This window comes from Mastomys coucha, chromosome X, assembly GCF_008632895.1.
Source record: "Mastomys coucha isolate ucsf_1 chromosome X, UCSF_Mcou_1, whole genome shotgun sequence".
NCBI lineage: Eukaryota > Metazoa > Chordata > Mammalia > Rodentia > Muridae > Mastomys > Mastomys coucha.
The window spans coordinates 50,228,244-50,250,865 of NC_045030.1; positions in this window are offsets into that span (position 1 = coordinate 50,228,244).

Below are 22,622 nucleotides of genomic sequence, written 5' to 3' on the forward strand. Positions count from 1 at the left end.
AAAAAAAAAAAAAAAAGAAAGAAAGAAAGAAAGAAAGAAAACAAACACATTCACTCTGCACTGTGTTTTACATAGGGTCTACGTTACAGTTGTTTTCTTACTGCTAAAACATATGGCACACTGCTGTGTGAAATGTGAATGGACATGAAATTATAGTCATAGAGTATCCTGTCATAAAATAAATCAAATGTGTAGATGAGTTACAAAAAAAAAAGATAGACATAAAGATATAGATAGACATTCATTCTTTATGTTCTGCTTCTCTAGAAAACCCTGACAAATATACTAGTTTAGGAAAGTGTAGGGCAGTGGTCTGTTCAAGCAACCTGAGCCCAGTCTAGTAATAGATCTGGAATCCCAGAGCCTCAGTGGGAGATAGTTTCTGCCTGCAGGGGACAGAAGGTGTTCAGCCATGACTCCTAGGACCCTGGCTCCTGTTTCAGTCACAACCTCTCACAGCCCCCCACAGGGGATGTATGCTCTATCAGGCAGACAATGCCCCATGCTCTCAGCATTCTAGCTGGACCCTACCCCCAGTCCTCTGACTATAGCCAGACTTGCCATGCCCCACAGACAGATAGCCACATCTCACACAATTTAAGAGGTGGTTCGCCCCCTCCTCTCTTTCTTGCTTCCTTTCTTCCTCTCTTGCTCTGTGTTCTTTCTTGCCTTCTTCCTCTTTTGCTCTCTTCTTTTCTTGACCTCTCTCCCCTTCTCCTCTCCTCTCCTTCTTCTCCTTTCTCTCTCTCTCTCCACAGTTATGACCAGCTTATTTTTTCTTTCCTATAATAAAATATTTAATGATTATGCATTGCCTCCTTTTAACTAACTAATGCACAGCCGCCACCTCAGCAGCAGCAGCTTTGGGACCACAGACAGACCTACAGGGAAAGCTACTTGAGCAATGAGATTTACATAGTAGAAAGGACGGTAATGGGTTTGATGTAAGTAGAATTACCCTTATTTTGTTTTGTTTTATTTTTTTAATTTATTATTCATAGTTTAAACCTGACAAATGCTCATTGGTATGACTGCTTTTTTAACAAAAGGCACTAGAATTTCTTGTACTAGGGTGAAAAGTCAATCTTTTAAAAATAATTTTATTTTTAGAATTTTTCTATGCCAACTGAAAAATGGTAAATGAAATCACTTGTAGCTAGTTAGAAATTGTGGATTTAGGGTGAATTTTTTCTAATTATTATTTTTTTTTATTTTTAGGTTGGTTTCACTTTTGAAAATTATTTTTGGCATAGTTGACATAATCAGATAGGATCTGTTTAGATGGTATAAATGTTTCACTTGGCACAATTTGAAAAATTAGATCCTTGTTCCATTTACCAGCATTGAGTGACTTTACCTTATTAACTCAAATGTATTGAAAAAATTGAAAAAATAAAGTTTAGGTTTAAGTTAATAAGTTAGAGATAATATTCAGTATTTCAAAGTTAGAATAGCTTACTATAGTCTATTTTATTTTAAGAAAAATAAATGGAAAAATATGTGCCTCTCTCCAAGTTCCTGCTACACTGGAACTCCCACCTCCAGAGATCAAAGATGAAGATGCTTGATTGGGCCACAGAATGCTGGCAGACTGAGGGCGGGGTTGTTGCCTGCCTGGTTTTTACAAGGTTGAATAATACTTGGCATATTGAAAGCACCACCATGCCTTGATCCCATTTTTTATTCCCTCTTGATCTCCAGTTCCCTTTATTCTTTTATGCTCTTACTTCTCTTCCAGAAGACCAGATTGTATGCAGCTGCAGGCGGCTGCAACAGTTTTGTGCCTGAAGATGGGGCCTGGAAATGAGGAGATAATTAGAGAGCATCTCTACCTGGTGAAGCTTCACAAGAAACAGAGATAAGAAAATAGCGTCCAGCACAGGTAAACAATTTATGGCGTGCAAGAGGATGCCGGCTAAGTTGGGACTACATTGGCCCAGTGTTGTTCTCACTTAGGATTTGGTAGCGACAGCCAGGATCGCAAATTTCAATTAGGCAATTGTCCATAGTCAAGAACTACATTTAGGCAAGAGGAATAGGGCATTAATAAAATAAAATAATAGATAAAAATAGTAAAATACAAAAATAAAACATATATACAGGTGACATGTTGGTTTGTGTCTGTATACTCAGTGCACAGATGTGTCCATTTGTCAGGTTATGTCTGTCTTTGTCTTGTGGTATAAATTATTTTGGTTCTGTGTTTCATGTTGAAAATAAAAGATAGTTGACACAGAGGAGGAGGCTGAGTTAAGTTATCCTGCTGAGAAACAAAGGGTTAGCTTAACTCAAGACACGTGGCAAGAGTCAACAAAGATGGCGGCACAGGGCACAGGGTGGCATGGTCACCACCACACAGTATCTGCTGTGGGGTCCCAGCAGAAGAGGTTTCCACACCTGCTTAGTACACCAAGGGATGGTCCACATGGGTGTGGTATGGGCACAAGGAGACACAGTGCACCACTTAGGCCCTGCCATGTTGCTGTTGCCCCAGGTGCTTGGGCTGTATGCTCGGGCGGCCTACCCCAGCAGTGGTGGCCTGACCAGGTGCTGGTGGAGGGTGGCAGCAAAGCGGGACCCAGCCTGCACCAGGCTTTGACTGGGTTTGACAGGGTTTGCAAGAGGCAGCTTCGGTGGGTAGGGCCACACATCTTGCCGTGTTTCCAGAGGGATGCTGGGCAGGAGGCCCACACGTTTGGCAGAAGCCTGCTTCCTATGGCTCAGCTCAAGAGAGTCTGGAGCAAGTATCATCAGTTCATGCCTTGCCTGCAAACCTTCACTGAGGTTGCACAGTCATGTGGGCGGCTTGTATTTCCTGCCAAAGTCAAGAGATTGCACAGGCGACAAGCTGTCCCGCCTTCGATGGATGAATACAAGCCCCTTTTGCCATTTTGTTTGCTTTTGCCGTTCACGATAGATGTAGTGTTTTTGATATTGATTTTTAAAGAGGACAGATTCTTTAAAATCTAGTTTTGCTCTCCAAAAGTTATTGTTATGGCTTAATATTACATAAGAAACTTAGAAGTATGGTTAAAATTGACAGAATTCCACTGGCTTCAGTTTATTAATTAGAAACAACATTATCATGGATCTAAAATAACTTTAAAGTTAAAATTTATAAAACATCAATGAGGCCATAAAATTTATAACAGCATTACAATCTGGCCTGACTACTTTATATAAAGCTATTATGTACTTAAAAGGATGTTTTTTCATCTACATCTTGGTATTTAAAGATTTTGCTTCTAGTGAGTTTGTAATCATTAGAAAATTTTACCTTTAAAAAGGGCCAAAAACCTTACATTATGTGTAATATTTTTTTTGTCTTTGTTTCAGTACAAGAAGTTAGGACTTTGAATTTTAAGTGTACGTTAAGGTTTTACTACCTTTGCTCTTATACACAAGCTTTATAAAACAAGTATTAGTTGCTCTAGATAAAGTTTCAGAGGCAATATCTTTTTCAATATTTAAGGCTCAGTTATGTCAAGAAAAGTTGTATTAAGTAAGAAAAGATGAGTTACTTATTTCAAATTACTTTTGACTAAGGCCTTACATTAAGCTCACCATAGAACTTAGGCCTTGAGAGACTCAGAGCTTTTTACAAAAAGTAAAGAAATCTTCTGTAAACAATTGCTATCTATTGTAATCAAATGTTTGGGTTTTTAAATATACCCACAACAACTCTGGCAAAAGAGAACATTAATATAAATTCATCTTTTTCATATTCAAAGTGAAGTTTTAATATCTTATTATGAAGTAGTGGTGATATTAATAACAATTATATTATAAAATCATAAATATATTTTAGAAAACCTCTCTTAAAAACCTGATGAGATGTCTATTTATTGCTTCAAACAGCTATTAATTTGGTTACTGCAAAATATTGATATTTGGCCTATTACATAAAATAAATTTTAAACAAAATGGTAATTATTATCTAAAGACAAATTGTTAAGATTTGCTTAAATTCATGCTTTTATATTTCCTATAAATTTATGTATACATCCCCTTATAGTATATACATCTACAGCCCTTCTATGGGTGAAAATTATATGTAAGTCACATGTTTAATCTCATGATTTTCCCCCCCTACTTCAGCACAAATAATTAAACTATGTGGTATACTCACTATTTATCAAGTACTAAAATTAAGCCTTATTTGTATATTGATATATGTGTACATGCATATATCAGAGCTTATAATTGCTTATAATAATTTGGCATTTTAAAAATATAATTCTGTTTTAAAAATTAAAAGTAAAATGTACACATGTGACTATTAATTCCTTCTCAGGCTTTCAAGTTGCAATTGCCTTAATGTGAAAAGCATCAAAAAATGTAATTGGTTATTGCCTATATTATATTTCTATACTTAATGTTCCTAGTCAGATAGGAACAGATTATGGAACTGAGTATTACAGTAAAGCATTTGTGATGTTTTGTCAACAAATTAATGTTGCCCATATTACTGGGATTTCTTAATTTCTTCAGAGACAAGTAATTGTTGAATGTGCACATTACACTCTGAAAAATTTGGCTTTTAAACAAAAAAAGGGAGAGTTATATCCCCATGCATATTATTTTAATCATGCTTTTTAATTTAAAAATTTTTTAAAATTTAGATGTCAAAGAACTCTCTGAAAATCTGTGCAGATGTTTTAATCACCTCGAGAAGAGGATATGTTCATGTTTTTTTCACAGAATGCAGAAACTCCAATCTAGATCTCAGACAGACTGGTCCAACTGGCCCTGCCACTCTGGAACACAAAGGTGTACAGAGAAGAGAAGGGAGAAGAACAGGGAAAGCAGACACTGACAACAGAAATGGAGAAGCAACATCCACCACAGACTGCAACGAGAGCAGTCAATGCTACTGCTATTCAACCAGATCTGTTTGGACTTGATGCTAATATGATTTTTTAAAGAAACTCAAAACTCAAACTAGCTCCCCTATCGAGGTGAAAGCTTGTGTCTCTTATTCGTATGCATTGCTGTTTGTAAGTTAGGCTAGCTACTAAGTGTCATGCTTCATTTCAGAAGGCTAAGGCTCATTTGCAGGGAGTGCGGAAGGATACAGATATTTCTCATAATCTAGAACAATCAAAGGCAGAAATTTCAGATCTTAGCAAAAGTCATTTGGATACTTGGGACATTGATGAATTAGTCAGCAATTTAAAAAATAATCTAAATGCATTGAGTCCCTTGGACTGGGTTCAGTGTATAATCTTGATTACTATTATTATTTTAGATCCCTAGCCACGATGAGGCAGGACATTTTAGAACTTCTTCTAAATGCCACAGTCACTCCAGTGAAATCTGTGTGTCAGACCCAAAAACTTGACCACAGATCTGAGGCATACAGCTTCAAAGGAAGTCAGTACAGAGGTGGCCCAGATTTGTCCTTGCATCAGTTGATGGAAAGTCTCATGCTAGGTGCCCACCAATTTATGATTTACTTTAATAGCTAAACAAAATTAGATGTTGCTTTCTGACTAACCATTAATGTTCCAGCATCTTAGCTGAACCCTGGCTTAGAATTTTGTATGGAATGTTATATATTCAGACTAATTGCCTCTGGTATTGTTAGGGAGATACTGAGGGAGGTCAAGCATTGAAGTTTACAGAATAGAAGTTGATATTTCCAGGGCAAGGTTGAATCCTCATTTTCAGTCACATTTGGCTGCCAAGCCACCATAATTCCCACACAAGACTATGGTGCATAAATATGCTCCAGTCCAGCTAATATAATAAATATAAATATTTATATTTATATTTTTTATAAATAAATAAGGAGGAACTGTGCCTCTCTCCAATTTCCTGCTAATAGCCATGCCTCTCTCCAAGTTCCTGCTAAGCCAGAACTCCCACCTCCAGAGATCAAAGATGAAAATGCTGATTGGGCCACAGAATGCTAGCAGACTGAGGGCAGGATTTTTGCCTGCCTGTTTGTTACAAGCTTAAATAATCCATGGTGGATTGAAAGCACCACCATACCTTGGTCCCATTTTTTATTCCCTCTTGATGTCCAGTTCCCTTTATTCTGTTAGGCTCCTACTTTTCATCCAGAAGACCAGATCATATGCAGCTGCAGGTGGCTGCAACAAAAATATATGTCCTATTACCTAGACCTGGATGGTATATATTACCTATATAAAATACTTGTTATGGGACAAATATTCCTATCTTGGCATTTTACCTTGTCATTCTCTCTTACAGTCTCCCCTTGATTATCACATATATTTTTGCTACTATCTGAGAGGAGAAAGTGGACTTTTAAGTAACATCATGTTTTTATTTATATGCTATTTTCATTTATATGTGCACATGTGCATATGTGTGTACGTGTCCATGTGCATGTGTATGTGTGTGTGTGTATGTGTGTAAGTGTTTGAGGACATAAGTACAGTGCCTAAGGAGGGTGAAGAAGGGTTCTTTGTATCTTTAGGTCTATTGTAACTGAGATGAGAAACTGTTGCCAGAAGCCTAACATGGGTGCTGGGAACTGAGCTTGTATCCCTTGAAAAAGCAGTGGGTTCTTGTAATCATGGAATCATTTGTCTAGCCCTGATAAAACATATCTTTAAATAAAATTTATGTATAGAACTATGTTAAGAGCCTGAAGTTTTAATGAAAATGAACATAAGATATAATGTTAGTCAGATTTGTCTTTATGGATACATCTGCTGAGATCACATCTTATTATTTGCTGAATTTTTGTTATATTCAGGAAACAAGAAAAAATTCATTATCTTCTTAATTATCAGAATAATAAAATCATCACACTGCTTATTAGTGTTTTCTCCTAATTTCTGTATTTTATTAAAAATGATAGAGTAGCAAGGTAAAAAATAATGTAGATTTTTTTAAGTTAAAAATAACTTAGATGTATCTTATTGCATCCCTTTGAAATATTGAACATGAATATGATAAGGAAATATATTGACATACATTATATTCCATGAACTGGGAAAATGCTCATACCAATATACTTAAAGCCTCAGTTTTTCAAATTATACTTGGCTTTACTATGGGAAGGAAAATCATGTTCATGTTCAATTCATTTTTACTTATCCCAGTTATTTTCAGATAATTTCACTTTTACTTCTAGTCAGACTCTTCTTGCTTGTCATATTTAATTGAGAGCAAGAGCTCAAGTCACACATCAGTACAAAGACCATCAGTAAAAATGTCAAATCAAAATGAATTAAAGTAAATGGATTTATAGACTATCAGTGCTTCTGTCAAGATATTTTATATCTTGGCTCTTACATACCATATGTATGAAATGTCTATCATGTCTTCTTTTTCTAATGTGATATATGTATCAACAATTATAGCAATGGCTTAACAATTTAAAATCAGTTGGCATAAAGCTGTAATAAAATTATGTGTAAACCAGTGCAACTATAAGCATACAGATTAATTGAACAAAATACCAATTATAGAAGGAAAGACTGAAAGTAATTAGTTATTGTATAATAAGTAGAGCGTATCAAATTGAAATGGAAAAATTATAAACAGTCAAGTATGCTAAGATAAATAGTCATATATGTGTGTAAAATATGTTTTTTAATTGTATTTTTACCATATTATTTTTTCCTATTCTCTTTTGTAATTACACAGACTTTGCTTTTATCCAAGGGTAAAAGTGAATTTTTAAAATGTAGTTCAGATGCCATCCAGGAAGCAGAAACACATTCTACCCAGGATACCTAGTGGCCACAGCTGGCAGGATCTCAAAAGAATTTACTCCCAGGTGGCCCACAATGGAGAAGTTCTTCTATGAATCAGATAAGGGAACAGAAAGCAAGGAACTTGACACCTAACTAACAAAGACAAGACCAAATATCAGCACTCAGAATTACAATTAGCTGAAAGCCAGATGCCTATAGGCAAGCATAAAAAACAAAATCAGTAAGAGCTAGGACAATTATGTCTCTACTCAAATAGAGCAAGCCTATTGCAGGAGTCACTAAGAAATGCAATATAGCTGAAACACACAATACAGATTTCAAAATAAGTATCATGCATATGTTAGAAGTTTTTAAAGAGGATATGAAACATTCATTTATGAAATCTATGAAAACCAAACAGTGGAGTAAAATGAAGAAGCAGTTCAAGATGTGAAATACAGTCATTAAAACATTCAAAATGAAATAAATCTGGAAACAAAAACATTAAGAAAGACATATAGGAAACTCAGAGGCAAGAGGATACAAGGGATAGAAGAAACTCAAGCATGAAAGACAAGAAAGAAGAAATGGATACCCCAGTTGAGGAAAATGTTAAAACAACAAACAGATAACACCACCAACAAAAACTGAGGCAAAAAAATCTAGGAAGTCTGGGATATCATGAAAAGACCAAGTCTGTGAGTTATAGGATTGAAGAAGGAAAAGAAATCCAGTTCAAAGATACAAAAAATATGTTTAACAAAACCATAGAAGAAAAGTTCATTAATCTAAAGTAGGAGATGCCTATTAAGGTACAAAAAGCATAGAGAACACCAAAATAGACAAAATCAGAAAACAAAGTACCCTCAGCACATAAAAATCTATAGAAAATCTACAGATCAAAGAAAAATATTAAAAGTTTCAAGGGAAATGAGTAAATAAATAAACTGATCTGTTAGAGTGATACTAGATTTTTGAATAGAAATATTAAAAGACAGAAGGTCTGGACAGATGTTACACAAACTCTTAGAGGCCACAGATGCCAGACCAGACTACTACAATAGCCACCAAAACTCTCACTAACAATAGATGGGTAAAAACAGACACTTAAGGATAAAACTAAATTTTAGTAGTATCTATCTATAAATCCAGCCCTATTGAAAGAAATTGAAGGAAAACTTTAAGCAGCAAAGGTTAAACACACCAAAGAAAACCTCATGCAATAAATATTATATTAGAAAATCAAAAGAGGGTGGGGAAAACCCCACACTATGTTGCCCGCACAGTCCTCTCGCCAGCAAGAAGACAGGCGGACACTAGGATCCTTCTGCAGCAAGCATTTATTGCATCATGAAGAGGAGAAAAGGGCCAAGCCAATAATCGGCACTGCTTATATACCCCACAGCGCGGCGTGTCCACCCATGATTGGCTGTTTGGTCATCACCCCACGTGACGCCCCGGGATGGGCCGTGACTTGGCGTCTTTTCACTCTACGCACATGCGCAAACAGTTGTTTACCAGGAGTCGACAGCGGATGTAGACGCCATCTTGTCAAGGCGAATGCCTCTCCAGCTCTACCGCTCTCCACAACACTACATCAATAAAATAGCAGGAATAAACAACCATTGCTCATTGAGAACTCTCAACATCATTGGTCTCAAAGTCCTTCCCCCTCAAGAAAAGACACTAATTGAGTGGATTCAAGCACAAGATCTATCTTCTGCTACATCCATGAAACACAACTGTACATCACAGATATTTGGAGGTTTGAATATTCTTGTCCCAGGAAGTGGCACTATTAGAAAATGTAGCCTTGTTGAAGAAGTTATGGCCTTGTTGGAAGAATTATGTCACTGTGGGGTGGGTTTTGAGACCCTCCTCCTAGCTGGCTGAGGACAGTCTACTCCTGGCTTCCTTTATATGAAGATGTAAAACTCTCAGCTTCTCCAATGCCATGCCTGCCTGAATGCTGCCATGCTTTGTACTTTGATGATAACAGACTTAAACTCTGAACCTGTAAGCCAGACCCAGTTAAATGTTGGCCTTTATAAGAGATACCTTGGTCATGGTATCTGTTCACAGCAGTAATATATTCACTACCTCAGGATAAAAGTAGGAAAAAAAGCTATTCTAAGCAAATGAACCCAAGGAGCAAGCTGGTATAGCGATTTTAATATCTGACAAAATATACTTCAAACCAAAATGATCAGAAGAGAAAGTAAAGGACAGTAGATAATTATCAAAGAAAGATCTACCAAATGGATGTTTCAGTTCTGTCACCCAGAAAAACATTACACAGAGAAATGCTGGAGTTAAATGATTTTATAAAACAAAATGACAAAAAATATTACACAGCATTTCACCTAAAAACAAAACAAAATACCTTCTTCTCAACAGCTCATGAACTTTTCTGGATAATTGGTCACATACTTGGATAGAATGCAGTCACAGCCAACATAAGAGAAATTGAGATAAAATTCTGTATCCTATTTGACTACCACTGATTAAAGTTGTGTATCAAGAACAAAAACAACAGAAAGCTTACAAACTCATGCAAGCTGAACTAGTCACTATATTAAAAACGTGTCAAGACAGAAATTAATAGAGAAATTATCATGTGTTTAGAAATAAGAACAAAATATTTCAAAACATAGGTGACACACTGAAGGCAGTTTTAAGAAACAAAACACTAAGCTACAAGGTAAAAAAGTTATAGAAATCTTATATTAGGAGCATAATAATAGCATACTTGAAATGTTAGAATAAAAAGAAATAACATACAAAATAAGTAGATGGAAAGAAATAATAAAACTGAGGGCTGAATTCAATGGAAAAAACAATACTAAAAATAAATGAAAGATTGTTTTTAGAGAAAATAAATAAGATTGACAAACTCTTATCCAAACTAATTAAAAAGCTAAGAGAATATCCCAATTAACAAAGTCAGAAATAAAAAGGATAATATAACAATAGATATTTGTTGGGGTCTGAGAATTGCCATCCAAACCACTCAGAAACAGATATCTGTTCTTGAATGCCACACAATAAAACTGATCAATAAGAGACACCATTCAGGATCAAGACATTGAGCCAAGATCCTTCAGGGTTTTTAAGCCTGAGATCCACATACATCTGTGCCAAATTATTTCATCAATCATGATTTATGGATGGGGCATTTCCTTACCTTCTTTGTTGTACACTTCTGCTGTTCCCATTCGTTGAGATATTCAACTGTGGAAAGTGACCTGCCTTATGCAAAATTCATGTCTTGCCAATGAGAATTTCAGTTTACACACATACATGTCTCTTTAAGTTGATGTCAGTTCCCAGGGAGATCTTTGGAACTTAAACTGTACTCAACCGCTACTCAAAAAGGAAGTCTTATTTAAAAATCTTTCTTTTAAAAAAAAATCCTGTATTTATTTACTTACTTACTTATTTACTTATTTTTTACACTCTAGATTTTATCCCCCCCTCCATCCACTCTCCTACTGTTCCACATCCCATACCTCCACTACAGCCCCTGTCTCCATGTGGATATCCCCACCCCCACCCCACCTGACCTCTAAATTCCCTGGGGCCTCCAGGCTCTTAAGGGTTAGGTGCATCATCTCTGAATGAACACAGAACCGGATGTCCTCTACCTTCTTTTCCTCAAGCTCCTCTCCATTTCCATCCCTGCAGTTCTTTTAGATAGGAACAATTATGTGTCAGAGTTTTGACTGTGGGATGTCAACTGCCTTACTCACTTGATGCCCTCTCTTCCTGCTGGGGGTAGGCTCTATAAGTTCCCTCTCTCTACTGTCAGTCACTTCATCTAAGTTCCCTCCCTTTGAGTCCTGAGTGTCTCTTACCTCTCAGGTCTCTGGTGCATTCTGGAGGGTCCCCCACCCAACATCTTACTTCCTGAGGTTGCCTGTTTCCATTATTTCTGATTAGTTCAGGTGTTTCTTATATTCCATTCCATTCCAGGGTCAGCTGATAAAAGGAAATATCGTCAAAGCTTATACACAGGTGCAAGAAGTGTTGGTTGGTGATTGGTTCGATTCCAAGCTCATTGTAGGAAAGTATACAAAGCAGTTCTACTGACTTCTACTGTGATTGTTTCTAAGGGCACAGAACATAACAGAATATTTAATCAGCTTGGCATTAGAAAGTTTCCTTGTAACAGAAACACTTGAGAAAGTTTTCTTATAATGGCAGGTTAGCCAGGTAACAGTCACCTAGGTACTAACATTCCATCTAGGCCTTAATATTTTACCTAAAACTTAATAACTGAGAAAATCCAGAGACTCTTAAGGATGTGGGGCAGTGTAGAGCAGTGGTCTGTTCAGGTAACTTAGGCTCAGTCAAGTATTTGGCCTTGAGCCCTGGAGCCTCAGTGGGCAGTTTTATGTTTGCAGGGAGCAGAAGGAGCTCGGCCACAACTCCTGAGTCTTTGGCTCCTGCTTCAGTCACAACCACTCACAGCTGCCCCTGCAGGAGATGTGTGCTCTATCAGGCAGACAATGCCCCAAGCTCCCAGCATTCTAGCTGGACCCTATCACCAGTCATCTGACCACAGCCAGATATGCCATGCCCCATACAATATAAGGTGTGGTTTGCCCCCTCCTCACTCTCTTGCTCTTTGCCTCTTTCCTCTCTTGCTTCTTCTCTTCCTCTCTTGCTCTTGCTCTCTTGTCCTCTTCCTCTTCTCTCTCTGTGTTCTCTATCTTCTTGCTCTCTTGCTTTCTTCCTCTCCTTTCTCTCTCTCTCCTTCTCTTCTCCTTTCCTTCTCTCTACTTGGCCTGCCTATTTTCTCTTTTCTATAATAAAATATCTCATTTATACATTGCCTCCTTCTTAACTAATGTGCACCCTGCTTGCAGGCCTCAGCATCAGGGAGAGAGCAATCCATCAGCCAGGCTGCAGCAGGTGGCCTGCCCTCAGTACAACATAAGAACATACTTAAAAGGCATGTGATCCAAAAATTTGGAAAATTTAAAAGAAATTGATAATTTTCTTGGTAGGTACAAATTACCAGCTAAGTCAAGATTAGGCAAGCAATTTGAGGACACCTGTAATGCCTAGTGAAATAAAAGCATTAAGTAAGTCTCTAAACCAAATAAAAGCCCAGGAGCAGATGGTTTTAGTGCAGAATCCTAAGAAACTTTCAAACAAGAATATATCACAAGCCTTTAAAAAGTGTACATTAAGAAAACAAATACACAATATTAAAACTCAGTGAAAATTTAAAAATAATTCTCAAAAGAGAAAATTCAAATTGCTGAGAAATATTTCAATAAATTTTCAACATCCTTAGCCATCAGGGAAATGAAAATCAAAACTACTTTTAGGTTTCATCCTACATGTGTCATAATGGGCAATGTCAATAAAACAAATGACAGCTCATTCTGGTGAGGATTTGGAGAAAGGGAAAACCAGTATCTATTGCTGGTAGTTGTGCAATCTTGTACAGTCACTATGGAAATCAGTGTGGCAGCTCCTCAGGAACCTGGCAATGGAACCACCTCAGGATCCATTCTTGGGCATGTACCCAAAGGATATTTTATCCTGTCACAGAGACACTTGCTAACCTGTGTTCGTTGCTGCTTTATTTATAACAGAAAACAACCTAGAGGCCTATCAAAGGGTGAATGGATAAAGACAATAGGTTAAATTTACATAATGGGATATTACTTAGCTTCTACAAATAATAAAAATAAGTAAACAAGTAAAATGAAATTGGAAAGCAAATGGATGGAGTTGAGACAATCATATTGAATATAGTAACCCAGACCCAGTAAGACAGATGTGGTATGTATTTCCTTATATATGGCTATTAGATGTTAAGTCACTGATAAGCAGGCTATGAACCATAAAACTGGATATTACATATAAAATATGGGACTAGGTTGGAGCAATGGGTCATTCCAGAAAGGAGAAATAGAATATATGGATGAGAAGATTGAGGATAATACAGTAGTGTCACCTCAATATTTGTGTGTTTGTTTGTATGTGTGTGTGTATGTGTGTGTACGTGTGCATGCACAAGTTTGCATGGTTGATTATTCGTGAGCTTTCCTCTGTTCAGTGTGAACATAAGTATGTGTACTGGTGTTTACCTGTTCATCTGATATTTCATCTTCTTGAGACTCTATGGATGTAATGTTGATGTTTAAACAGTCATGTTTTTGATATTCTATGGATATAACTTTTGATACTTCCAGGAGAAACAATTTTACTATTACTTCGGCTCTTAAAAATCTTTCTATCCTTTCTTCCACAATGATCCCTAAGCTCTAGGTTCAGGAGGTATGTTGTAGCTGTACAAAAAGAGACTCTGTTCCGTAGTTCTGTTTGATTGGTTGGAGTTTGCTGTAATGGTCTCCAGCTGTTACAAAGAGAAGGTTACTAAATGAGTGGTAAGAACTATACTTATGTGTGGAGGGAAAGACTAACAATTTGAATGTAGTTAGGCATTATTCTGGTTTAGTAAAATTGTTGTTGGTTGTCTTCCAAGATACATGACTTCATGATCTCTTGGTAGTTGGCTAAGTTTTCAATACCAGTCATGATTTCTCTCGTATTAAGCAGGTTGTAAATCCTCATAGAAAGATTTTCTATTGCCAATGTATGAGTTGGAACAGTAATTACATACTTCAGAATTTGCCAACTGAAAAGAAGTAGATTCTGGTGAACTTTAAATGGGATAAAAACATAAACGTTTTTCCTGAACAATTGCTGTTACACAGGTACATAGGAGATCTGTTAATTTGCTCTTATGATGAAATCACATCTCATACAACAGCTCCATTTGGATCCTCCATTTCAAACATGCTGTAGTTCACTGTGGCACCACCGTTTATTTGAAGAAAATCACTGTTTCTACATTTTCTGAGTCTCTAATGGTGCCATAAATCTCTTCAATAATTTCAAAATGTTGATACTATATTTGTACCACTGTTTGTCTGGAAAGAAAAACTTACACAACTCTTTACTTGCTGTTTTCTGCAGTGAGGACTTATACTTTGTGGCTTCATGTACCCAGGTTAGAATTTCGCCAACTTATGAGTTCATCTATTCTGATTATGTATTCCAGAATTGAGGGAATAGGTCAGAAAGAATATGGGATCCACTGGGTTCACACTGAGATTAAACTACATTGACTGCCTTATTTCTACAAGCCTTTTGTAGCCAACAAGTAGTGGACTACAACAATGATTTTAGGCTTCTTAGCTCTGACAACAGGTAAGAAACAATGTCATATAGTCCATGAACTGCAGTATCTCAGTAAGAAATTTTCTCAATTAGGTGATCCTGTGGCATGCTCATGAGAGATTTTAATTGGGTTAAATGAGGTGGGTTGCAGAACCATTTTATGAGCTGAGAACTAGACTAAGAAAAATGAGTGAATGAATTGCTTTTTAGCATGCACATGCTCACTGCCTCTCTGCACTTGGCTATAGATGTGGCTACTAGTTTCATGTCCCTGCTACTGTAACGTCTTTGCACTAGTGGACTATAAGCTGGACTTTGTGAGCTGCATAAGTCCTTTGCTTGATAAATTGTCATTGTCAAAGTATTTAATCACATCAGTAGGAGGAAAGTTAAGACACCACTCAACCATTTGAATACCTCTAAATGTTACAATCATTTCCTATACAGTAAATGCAAGCAAATGTGTTCACTTAAACTATTCTGATACTGTCCATTGCACCTTCCATAGTCAACAAAACAATATTCTAGGGCTTTTCATAACACTGTGCTACAATATATCTGTTTATTTTGTCCTTAATAAATTTTGTCTTATCCAGTTTTATACTCCTTTAGTAATAATCCTACATCCTTATTACATGTCCCCAACCATTTCCTTAGATTTCTGAGTGGATTACTGAAAGTATCTAAATTAAACTTCTTGAAATTTTAGCACAACATATTGTATGTTACATTTCTCACCTTTCTTTTGGAAATCTATTGAAACACAATTTTATTTGTATGTTTAGAAGCAGAGGCTTGTTAAGATGTGTTCTAATGAGAATATACATTGTATACCAGGGACACTGTCAGAAGATATACTCTAATTTGTTCAGGTAATGCATGTAACTAAATTCAAAAGTAATTTTCTTGATAGTAACAAGAAAGATTTAATTTTTCATCATTAAGTGTATGTCATACTAAGTTGCTAGGTCACCTTTGCTAGTTTGAAGACAAACATAACCTTGAGACAAGATATTTATACAACTCTTAGGTGCTAAGTATGGTCCCAAACTAGGATTTGATGTCTGCAAACAAGAATATTCAATCCTCCTTTTATTGATTAAGTGTTAGGTTTCTGCATTTCAGCACTGCAAGCAAACACATTGCTTTAAGTTGCTACATCTGTGCTTATTTGATTTTCAGTATTTGAAAGATCAACTCAGCTTGTTTTATTTTTTTCTGAATCATTCCTGTGTGTTAATAGATCATAACATTAGCATGCATTGTATTGGTTTTGGACATATAATCTGCTTTGGGTTTGTGGTTAGGATGAATAAAACTCCCATAAAATGTAAATTTTGTCAGTGTATATGAACATTCACCTCTCTTATGTATATATTTGGTATTAAAGTCTTATGCTAATCTATAGTTGTCCTATATATTAGCAGAGAACTTTACACAGTGCTCACATTAATATCCAGTCTCATATGACTATATAGGAATCATAATTGCTACACATATGTGCTAATGTACACTACATCATTTCTTTTATAGTAATAATGTTTATGTGATTACATCTATATATTATTTTGCCTTAATTTATATTATTGTAATAAGTAATGGATGTAAGATTTTCTATAAATATTTACCATTGAAATGTTGTAGTGTTTTAAATATTATATATTAAATATCCTTTCATTTGTATATATTATATAAAATTTCAAATCTGTTGGATTACTTGAATTTTTATGGAGATGGTCTCTGGTTTTGTATAGATTAATTAAAGCTTTAACATTTCATATTCATATTTGCATGATTTTGATTTTCTTGATAACAGGCATTATTGTGTGACATTTATTCTTTCACAAGCATATACACAAATGTCTATTTATTCTAGCTAGGGTACTAATGCTAAACCAAAGAATCAATTCCACCCAATATAGCTCAATAAATCAATACTTTTCCCATGGTTAGAAGGATAACTTTCATAGCTCATTTACAGGAGCATAATTGAGGGGTTACTTATTAGCATGGTTCAAAGGCAATGACCACATCACTAAAAAGCCCAACCAAGTTCAAGTAAAGACTCAGAAACACTGCATTCCTGGAGCTGTTTAGCGATATTTCAGCAGTTTGGCCAGAAGAATGCAGATTTCCTCAGCAATAATTTCCTGCGTTTATCATCTTCAAGAGGATCTCTGTGAATCTTGGACATATCTAAGGTTCATATACCTCATAAGTTTTATAAAGTTTCTGAACCACTTGAGATTCCCTCTTCCCTCCAATTCAGGTTATTTCAGTGTGAAGAAATAGCTATATAATAGGCAGAAAACACTGGTATTTTCTTTTCAACCTCATAGCTATCAAGTTGAACTAGCTAGCATCATTCACTAACAAGCCATCCTTTTCGTAATTGAAATGAAATGATAACATAAAATTAACATCAAAAAATGCATAGATCAGGTTCTAGATTATTTTTGCATTTAAATTTTAGTTTGCTATGTTTCATACAACCAAGATTATTTTTGTATATTTCAGTATACCTATATTTATAGTTTTCTTTTTCAATGTTTACATGTATTTTAATAATTACTTGGCCCTACCTAAATATTTGACATTCTGTAAAGATGTCAGATTAAAAAGATTATCATATTGACTTTAACATTTAAATAACCTGTCAATATGTTTTCTTTACAGTATTGGCCATATGTTTGTGTATGTTGATGCAAATACAATTCTCAATATAATATTTCATTTTGTTGAACTAGTTGCAGAGGTAGAAATTACTGCAATGAATGAGATGTATGAAATATTTCTCTGAAAATCAGGTTTGTGTTATTAATTTTACTTTTTTATTATTTATAATTTAAATGTATATTTGAAAATATTTTTTTATATATTTTGATCATGGTTTTCCCATTCCAAACACCTCTCAGATCTTTAACTCCAACCCAACTATTTTCACACCTGTTCTCTCTTGTTCTTATTAGGAAAAAAAGAGACAACTGGAAATAAATAAACAAATCAGCATAAAATAAAAACAAGAACAAAAACGAAAGAAAAAGAAAGAAAGGAAAAAAGGAAGGAAGGAAGGAAGGAAGAAAAAGCCAAAGAAACACATATAGGTGAAGATACTTTAAGAGTATCACACATACAGAAATTAGGTGTAAAATACAAAATCAGAAAATAATATATAAGTAAAAGTTCTATACCTCCAAAAATACCATTGAGTTTATTTTATATTGTCAAACTAGTAGCAGGAATAAGGAACTGCACTGAAGTATAGTCTGTATACTCAGTGAGACTCCATTGGACAAAACTGATTTCTCTCTTAAAAGTGTTTGCCAATTGCTGATGGCATCTGGGAGATGGATGGAGCTTTTGCTACCTTCTCACTCTCATTAATAGGACCCCATCTGGCTTAGACCTGTGTAGGCCCGGTGCATGTCAACTCTGTTGTGTTGGAAGATTTTGATTCCTGTTTCTTCTGTTACCTCAGGGTCTTAGAGTTGTTCCACATTTTTTGTAGACTTCTCTGAACCCTGACAGGGAGACATTTCATGGAGACATTTCAATTAAGACTGAGGATTTTAAGATCTCTTATACTTTATACATTGTCTAGTAGTAGGTCTCTGTGTGATTTCCTATCTGTTGCAGATGGAAGCTTCTCTGATAATAGTTGAGCAAGACCCTAATCTATGAGTATAGCAGAATGAAATTAGGAGTCATTTTATTGCTATCTAAATTAAGCAGGCAGTAGTATTTTGTTTACTACAGGCCAATGGCCTATCTAGTCTTAAGTACCTGGTCTCAGTGTCAATCATAGGTTCCAAATTACAGAGTAGGCCTCAAATCTAATCAAATATTTCTTCAGTGCTCTCGGAACTTTTGGGAAACTATTACACCAGTATATCTTACAGACACTTTACTATTAATGGTTAAAAGCTTTGTATCTGGATTGATATTTACCTTCCTCCTTTGGCGGTATGAGTGCCTTCCAGTACCATCAGCACTAGTGAGTATGAGTGAAGTCTCTATTTAAACACCAGCATGATTTATCCTGGTTCAATGATTTATCTAGGCATTATCATCAGCAACAGGAAATTACTATTGGTTTGTGGAAAACAAACAGAATTTTCAATAGCCTGGGTTGTTTATTTGTAGGGTTCCACGTGTCCTCTTTAGCTTGGCTATTTAACAACTCACTTGGCTATACCACATTTCTGCCATTGGGAGTTTCATTTGTTATTGAGTGAGTGCAGTTGGAGTTTCATCTCCCCTTTATTTGGTGATTCCATTTAGATTTCATTCATATGCATATATAATTTAAGATTATTCTACTGTGTTAGGTTTTCATATGCCCTCATAAATGGCCCTTAGTTATATCTTTCCCTCTCTACAAGCACTTATCTGTCCTTCCTGTTCCTTCTCTATCACTGTTTTGTCTTCACATCCAATCCCCACATACACCCACCCATAACTCAATATTCTACTTTTCCTCCTTTGAATATTCTTTCCTCTGCTTTAGTTCCTTACTATTTACCTAACTTCTGTGGTTATATGGATTGTGGCTTGTTTATCAAAGACTTAAATGCTAGCATCTATATATAAGTGAATGCACACCATATGTGTTATTTTGACTCTAAGTTACCTATCTCAAGGAGATTTTTCTCTAGTACCTTCAAATTTTCTGATTTAATTTTATAACATTGTGCAAGTATACTGCATTTTCTTTATCTACTCATCCAGTGACAGATATTTAGACTACTTCCAATTTCTGACTATTATGAATAGAACAGCAATAAACATGTGGATGAGCATATCTCTCCATACATAATAGGATATAGGGTCTTTTGGTGTATGCCTAAGAGTGATATAGCTGAACCTGGAGCTGAGTGATTCTTATCTTCCTGAGGAACTGCCACACTGCTTTTCATGTTGCCAGCATGAGAGGGCATATGTTTTATTCTTCTTGGCTATTCCAACTTATATAAAAAGAAATACTAAATTATTTTGATTTGAATTTCTTTGATGACTAAGGTTGTTGAACATTTCTGTATTATTCAGCTTTAAGGATCATTTATGTGTACAATCATATCATTTACAAATAACAATACCTTTACTTCTGCCTTTCTAACTTGTATCTCCATGATCTTTTTTTTTTCTATTTGAATCCCCAAGATCTTGTTCTTATTTGTATCCCAATGATCCATTTTCTTATCACCCTAGCTAAGACTTCAGGTACTATATTGAATAGGGTATACAAAGGGTGGACAATCATGTGTTGTTCTTGATTTAAGTGGAATTGTTTCGAATTACTCTATAGGTTGATATTAGTTGTGGGCTTGAGATAAATCACATTTTTTATGTTGAGATAATGTGTTGAGATAATATTATATTGATATACTCAATGTATCTGTTTTCTCCAGGACATTTTTTTTCAAATAATGGACTGTCTGGTTTTTACAAAATACTTTTCTGGATCTTATGAGATGATCATGTGGTTTTTGTCATTCAGTCTGCGTATATGATAGACTGCAATTATTAGTTTAATGAATGTCCACCCATTCTTTATTTCCTTTTTAAAATTCACTTTATAGCCTGATTGAAGCTTCTCTCTATCTTTTTCTCCCAGTTTTACCCTAACACCCCTCACCCATCCACTCATTCCATTGTCCTCAGAGAAGGGAAGGCTCGCTATGGGTACCAACCCACCCTGGATCATAAATTTTGAGCCAAAATACAACCAAGGCTAAGTAAGGCAGCCCAGTTATAGGAAAAGGATCCAAAAGCAGGCATCAGAGTCAGAGATAGGCCCCACTCCATTTGATAGGGGACCCACATGGAGACCAAGCTGCATATCTGCTACATATATGTAGGGAGCCTAGGTCCAGCCTATGCATGCTCTTTCATTGGTGGATCAGTCTCTGTGAACCCTCCCTTAGTCCAGGATGGTATACTCTGTAACTCTTGTGGTATTGTGGATCCCTCAGGGTCCCTCAATCCTTTCCCCAACTCTTCATTCTTGGAAGTCAGGGATGAAGCCTACTGATGACTTTTTTGATGTTTGTGGATTTGAATTGTAAACATTTTATAGGGAATGTGTGCATATATTTTCATAAATGAAATTGGTCTGTAAATTTCTGCCTTTGTTGTGTATTTGTGTAGTTTAGATACCAGAGTAATTGTGCCCCATAAAAATAAATAGGCAATATTTCTATTTCTATTTTGAGGAATAATTTGAGGAGTATTGGAAATTATCATTGTAGTTCTGATAGAATTTTGCACTGAATTTATATATCCATGTTCATTTTTTCCTATTAATTAATTTATTTATTCACTTTACATCCTGATTGAAGCCTGCTTCCTTCTCACAGTCCTCCTCCTCACAGAGCATTTCCCTTCATTTATCCCTCCTGTTCTCCTCTGAGAAGGAGGAGCCCCTCCTCCTTGGCACATCAAGACACTGCAGAAATAGACACATCTTCTCCCACTGTGGCCCCACAAAGCAGCCTGGTTAGGGAAACCGGATGACAGGTTATACAGACATGGCTTTCAATATTTGTTTGTTTATTTATGCATTTATTTTGGAGATGTTTAGTTACTGCTTCCATTTCACTAGGATTTGGATTGGGCCAGAAGAGGGCCTGAGGGGTTTCTAATGTCAGAAGAATTCTGGATCCAGCACAAGGTTTTGCAGGGTCCACAGGTGATAGACTTGAGAGTAGGAAGACACATTCTTCAAGTGGTCTGCTACAAGTCTGTAGATGATACTGGGAAATTATAATGAAGGACTAGAAGGAAAGTGAAGATTCCTTATCTAATCTCTAGACCAGTGTGACCACTAGATTTCAAGATAGGGAATGTTTCCAGATATTGTTGGTTGACACATAGAAGCTGAAATGGCCTAGAAGGGGTGCTCAAAGCATTTGCAGGATAAAGAAAAGTAGAATTTGCAGAAAGACTTGATGGAGTCTCAAGATAATGGATGCAGAGAGGGAGGTCAATCCCCTGAAGTTGGCCTCCTACAGGACTGGGAATTTGAGAGTGGAATTTGCAATAGAGGACAGAAATAGAGTGGAGATTGTCTATTTAATTCCAAGGCTAGTCTGATCATTGGATTTCCATGTAGAAAGTTCCTCTAAGAAATGACATATGACAAAAAACAATGGGACTGAATTCTAGGGAGTGAGAGATGGATAAGAGTGATCACAGGTAGGACCAAAGCTGGATCAGCCATGAGGTTTATTCCTTGGGGAATAAAGGCAGAGAGGGAGGACAAATAACTCCATGAATTTTAACTATGCTCTTTTTAAAAATTGCATACAATATATTGATCATATTATTTGCCTTTCCCCAACTCCTGTCACACTCTCCTCACCTCTTTACCTACACAACTTCATATCCTCAGTCCTGCTCCCCTTCTAAAAAAAGTATCAAAACAAACAAAACAAAAAGCCACAGTAAGAAAAAAATATCAAAGAAGTATACACATACACAAACACACATAGACACATGCATATATATACATATACACATACAGAGAGACACAAAGAAAACCCAAAAACATATAGAGTTTTGTGTTATCCAACTATTCCTGATTATGCAGTCTTCCCTGAAGTGTGATTGATGTGTATATATATATATATATATATATGTATATATGTATATATATGTATATATATGTATACATTATATATCAATACATGTGTATATATGTATATATATACATATATATAGTATCTCACACACACACACACACACACACAC